This window comes from Cucumis sativus, unplaced genomic scaffold (assembly GCF_000004075.3).
Source record: "Cucumis sativus cultivar 9930 unplaced genomic scaffold, Cucumber_9930_V3 scaffold136, whole genome shotgun sequence".
NCBI classification, from domain to species: Eukaryota; Viridiplantae; Streptophyta; class Magnoliopsida; order Cucurbitales; family Cucurbitaceae; genus Cucumis; species Cucumis sativus.
Genome location: NW_022279537.1, coordinates 30,794 through 36,894, shown reverse-complemented (window position 1 = coordinate 36,894; position 6,101 = coordinate 30,794). Strand labels below are relative to the sequence as shown.

The 6,101-nt window shown below is 33.7% G+C and overlaps 1 long non-coding RNA gene across 1 annotated transcript; it reads left to right on the top strand.

Moving 5' to 3' along the window:
* The first annotated feature begins 3,441 nt into the window (after positions 1-3,441).
* On the top strand, positions 3,442-4,341 carry LOC116405657. Its single transcript, XR_004218749.1, has 2 exons — positions 3,442-4,105; positions 4,271-4,341. It is a non-coding gene; the product is annotated as an uncharacterized LOC116405657 (long non-coding RNA).
* Positions 4,342-6,101: the final 1,760 nt, after the last annotated feature.

Sequence of the window (6,101 nt, the reverse complement as noted above, 5' to 3'; positions counted from 1 at the left end):
GTTCTACAATTGTCCGTTCCATGTTTGAAAGATTGCGATTGTGGCACGTAGAGTGTGTCACAAGTATGCTTGTCCAAGGCATTATTTGCCTATGGCCGCGTGCTCGAATATCCTCAAACCACTTTATCTTTATGCTTTGTACTTAGTTTAGTCAACTGCTTTCCTTTTGTTGTCACCGACCTAAGGTGCGTCGTTTCGCAATTTTCATATGCAAGGTTGTCAATGCTAAAAAAGTTTAAGATGTATTGTAGGGGAGGCATGGTAGTTGAATCCCCAACTAAGCCCTATTGTGATTTTTGCAAATCTAAGCTTTCTTTGCAATTGACAATATTCAATTTTTTCTTCAAGGATGTTATCGATGTTTTTCTTTATCTCTCACGTTTTATAAAACCAATTTCTCTCAAAAGATGAAGCGAGGCTACATCGTACCACGAATTTGTCCGCAACTTTCAAATTTCACAAGGTTGCCTTGTTCATCAATTTAGAACAAGTGTTGCACAACCGCCTGTCCCGTATTTGAAAAGTTGCATTTTGTGACAAGTGGTATTAAAGCTTTGTTATCTCCTTGGCTAAGCGAGATGCAATTATGTCGACAATGAAACAACTATCAAAGTTGCAATCTGAGCGACTGACTGAGATTGAAGAGGAATTCTTGGATATGAAAGAATTGCCAAACGAAGTAAGATTTCTCCAGACCCAACTTGAGATGTTTAAAGAAAAAGTAAGAGAAATAGACGCATTGAATGCCTAAATAGACAAACTACCCATAAATGAATTGGCGCTGAGGGTTGATTCGTTAGAACATAAAACCACCAAAGTAGGTAGTTTTGAACGTGGAAGTAGCTCTTCAAGTTCTATCGCACAAATGGAAGAGCGTGTCGAAGAGTTTGACTTTTGACAAGCTCCAACATAATCAGTTATATTTCAAGAAAGAGAAAAGTGTTTTTGCTAAATAGCGTATCAATTTTCTGGGTCACATCATCGAATGTAGAAAGATTTGAATGGACGAACATAAGTTGTGAGCTTTTAAGGAGTGGAGAGCCCCCACTTCCGTGAAAGAGTTACGTTTCATCCTTCAATATATTCTAAAATAGGGTTCACCTACTATCCTCTAGACTCAGTACCGAGAGAAAGAAATAGATGGAAAAAGAAATGGGCTTGGTAATTTTTTTTCTATGTAAATAAGAAAAAGAAATCCAATTTGGTACAAGAGCCCAAATTCAATAGCCAACCCATCAAATGAGGTCAATGGCCCTATTTATAAGGATTTTCCATGCAAAATTGCATGTCCATGGAATACTAAAGCCCAACAACTCAAAGCTCTATTTCTAATATGAAATTTGATGGCTATAACACATATACTTGTCAGTTTCTCTCTCTTATCCCAATTCGAACAATTCGACTTATTCCATCACACTGTTTTAAGTTTATTCCATATGAGCTAGCAAGGGAACCTAATGGACCTATATATCATGAACTCCAATGATTCAAGATTAATTGACTAAATTCTTATAGACTGAGTTAATCAACATTCGTTAACTAACGGGTCATTCATGTATGTACTGGAACGATTCAAAATCACCTCGTTTGTACTAACTACAAAGCGGGCGGCATCCACAGTTTCTCTAAAAAAATATGGGTTACTACAACGTCACCACGATGTACAATTTTCCTGATAAGATGGTACTTACGTTCGATATGTTTTCCCCGTTTACGGCTTTTAGGTTCTCTTGAATTTGCAACTGCACCACTGTTGTGACAGTATAAATTGATTGATAGATGCATATTTGGAACGACTTCCAGATCTGTCAAGAATTTTCTTAGCCATAATGCTTCTGTTGTTGCTTCAAAAGTTGCTACGTATTCTACCTCCATTGTGGAATCAATTATACAAGTTTGTTTTATGCTTCTCCAAACTACTACCCTTCTATTTAGAGTGAATACTAATCCTGATATAGACTTTCTAGCATCTTTATCAGTTTGAAAATCATAATGAGTGTATCCAGTAAGGATTAAATCTTTTGTACCATACACGAGAATGTAGTGTTTTGTTCTTCAAAGATATTTTAGAACATTCTTAACGGTTGTCCAGTGATCACGTCCAAGATTGGACTGATACCTACTGACCATCCCTACTAAGTAGCAAATGTCAGATCTAGTACACAACATTGCATATATCAAACTTCCAACAGCGGAAGCATAAGAAATTTTTCTCATATCCTCAATTTCTTGAGGTGTCTTAGGACATTGTTCCTTTGACAAATGAATTCCATAGATGTATAATAGCATACCCTTTTTGGAATTCTACATTTTATATCTAGACAACATTTTGTCTATATAAGATATTTGAGACATGGCTAGTGTTTTGTTTTTGCAGTTCTGTACAATTTGGATCTTAAGAACGTATTGTGCATTTCACAGAACTTTCATTTGAAATTGCATAGCTAGCCATTTCTTGATATTAGTATGAAATCCTATGTCCTTTTCCAATAAGTAGAATATCATCTACATACAAGACTAAGAATACTACAATGGAATTGACGACCTTTTTTGTAAACATAAGGTTTGTCAACCTTTTGTGTCAAAGCCATAAGATTTGATCATAGTATCAAATCTTATATTCCAGGATCTAGATGTTTGTTTTAATCCATAAATGGATTTTTGAATCTTACAAACCTTTTGTTCTTGATCTTGATCTATAAACCCCTCTAATTGAGTAATATAGATACTCTCTTCAAGATTTTCATTCCAAAAAAGTTGTCTTCACATCCATCTGCCAAATTTCATAATCATAAAACATGGCGATGCATAAGACTATTCTAATTGACTTTAGCATGGCAACGATAGAGAAAGTTTCTTCATAGTCTATGTTAGAAAGAGACATGCGCAGTGGAAAAATGGAATACAAAATTACCCTAATTGCACCTATTTAACTTGCAACCCTAAATTAAAAGAATTAGGGTTTAGGAAATATTATACCTTTGTATCTATTCGAATATGAACGTCTATACCTCTCACAAAATTCCAAAAGTTTTTGAAACCAAAATGGTCACCTTAAACCTACACTACTACAAAAACAGGCTTTCTTGACATTTGTAGTTTTAATTACTTGACGTTTTTTGAAAAAAACGTCAAGAAAGCGGTGATTTCAAAGAAAAAACGTCAAGAATTTCTATGAAAAGGCAGAGATATGCCAATCTTCAACTTTCTTGACGTTTTTTAAACGTCAAGTAATATTTATTTATCCTTGACGTTTTAAAAACGTCAAGTAATATCTATTAAATTCTTGAAGTTTTAAAAACGTCAAGTATTTTTATAAATTCGACATTCTTGACATTTTCTAAACATCAAGAGAGCGGTTGTTCTTGACGTTTTAAAAACGTCAAGTTCGATTAAATAAAAAAAAAAGGAAACACGCGTTAATAATTAGGTGAGAATTAATCCTTTTGCCCTAGAAATTAAAACGCATCTTCTTCTTCTTCACGCCTAAGCATTTTCGAAATCTCCACCTTCACATTGTCGTCGCGCTTGAGTTTTTGAAATCTCCAACTGAAATCACCGTTCTTGAAGTTGGGGAAGCCCTATCCCACACCCATTCTTGACGTGATTCGAAATTGGTCTTCACACTCGTTCGAAATCACCATTCGAAATCGCCACCGAAGATTAATTCCATCTCTTCACACTCAATCTCCGTCTGCCATCCACCGTGCTTCAAGTCGGGCTCCTTCGAAAATGTCATCCATCGTCGCTTCTCTATACGAAAACTCCATCCTTCTTTATTTAGAGATTAGAAATTAATTCTCATTCACGTATGAAGATATCTTGATTTGTGATTTGAACCTTTTGTATTTGTATAGAAGCGACGTATTGCTCATGGTGCTTTGGGTTTTTTGGGTTAGAAATTTGAACCTCACGCATGAAGAGGTTAGAAATTAATTCCTCTTCCCTCTTCACGTATAAAGTTGGGGAAAGTCCATATATCACATGGTGCTTTGGGTTCTCCTTACAAATCCAATGGAGTTGATGATTGATATGAGAAGATACAGATTGATAGAAGGAGATATGGCTTATAAGGGACCGTATTTTCCCTACTGTCACACAGTAGGTGAGTAATGTAACTATTTTCCATTAACTTTCTCTACCTTCCTATTTCTCTTGGCTTATACGGTTGTATTATGGTTGAGAAATGGTCGTCCATCTTACTGCTTGATGTTGTTTGAAAACAAAAGACTAACCATTTTAAACCAAAATTTGTCCCGAATATGCACAGATGACCGTGAGGGATACTCTAAACTCTGCACTTGATGAAGAAATGTCTGTTGATCAAAAAAAAAAAAAAAATTTATGAGAGAAGAGGTGAGGGAGAATGAACACAAACCCATTTATGTTTGTATATTATATGATTTGTCTACACTTATGATTAATTTCAAACATTTTGATGCAGGTCGGAGAATATCAGGAGACTTATAAAGTTAGGTAGGTGGAAGAGATGATCTCTACTTCACATGATATTTGAATTTCTTATTCATTTAATTGTACATTTTAACAATTTTTGGCTTTTTTATTCCCTTCAATTAGATAAACAAAAGGCTTTTGGAGAAATATGGTTCTGAGAGGGTTCTTGATACCCCAATCACAGAGGTTGTTTCTTAACCCAGAAACATTGTTTTTCGTCAATTTTATTGAACTACATTGTTATTTCATCATTGTAGAAGCTGGTATTTGTATCCAAAATTTCTCCATTCTATTGGAATTTTTTTATATTTTTGCAATTTATTATTCAATCAATCACTTCCCTCTTTGTTCATGCTAATAAAAATCTAGCTACTTTTGAAATTACAGGAGGTAAAATGCAGAACATTTGTTAACCAAGTCACTTATTTCGGACTAAAAAAAAGGTAACAACCAATTTGTTAACCATGTTTGCACTTTCAATATTGTTTAATTTTTTTGTGTTACACTTTCATATTAACTATAGTTGCAAAAATAGGTAACAAGAAATTTATTTTTTTAGAAATTAAAACAACAATGGTTGGATATCCAGTTGTGATTTATGCATATTTTTTGTATTGGCTTTTTGTTTGATTGTGTTGAAAGAAAGTTATAGTTCAAAGTGTTAGAGGCTTGGCCACCTTAGATTTGCAATTCCATTATGTCTTACTCTTTCGTGCATTATAATTATAAGTGTGTAGAAAAACATGTGGTGTTTGTTTAATTATACAATGTACTTACTTTCCCCTCATGTGTGCATTATAAGTATTTTCTGGCTTACTAATAACTTCATTGAAATTCTAGTTAATTTATTTATGATCTATCGCTAAACAATTACACAAGCTGAAGTGAATGAATAAATGTGCAAACACAAAATCTACTATGATGTTGAGTTGAATAGTGATGGTTGGATTTCTATTATGCTATGTTATATTAATTATCATAAAAAAAAATTTCAAGCTGCGAGAACCGGTGACTTAGAGCTTTTTCGTCGCGACTTGGAGCTTTCTCAAACGTAGGATGAAGGTATTGGCATGCTTCTCTAAAAAAACTTTCCAAAAAGATGTTGTGTGACTTTGGAAAATAAAAATTACAAATGGGGTCGTTTTTAAACAAATTAGATATATCGAGTTATGTTTCTTTAATTTTTTTCCTTTTTTCACATATTATCAATCACATCTTACTTTTTTCTTTTTTCTTTGGAACCCTGCAAAAATAACAAAAACATTTATAATCATATGACTCATGTCACTACATTTTCTAAATTTTAAAAGTAGTAAATTTAAAAGTTGATAACCCTATGATTATCGTTTGATAGTCATCTAATATCACTAATTTTGTCATATTCGTAATATCCAAATAAGGTTTCTTGGTGAGTCTAGAGTCGAACGTGAGGACTTATACTAAAAATATATTTATATTTTGAAATGATCTTAAGGTTATTAATAACATACGCCTAAGAACCATAGCGGTATTATCTTCTATAGATAAGGTCCACTATAGATAAGGTCCACTTGTCTTCCTAACTTCATAAGGCTGCCAAAAGAGTTAGGCATAATCACATCCACACATTTACCCTTCTCCGGAACATAAACCAACTCTCTTTTCTT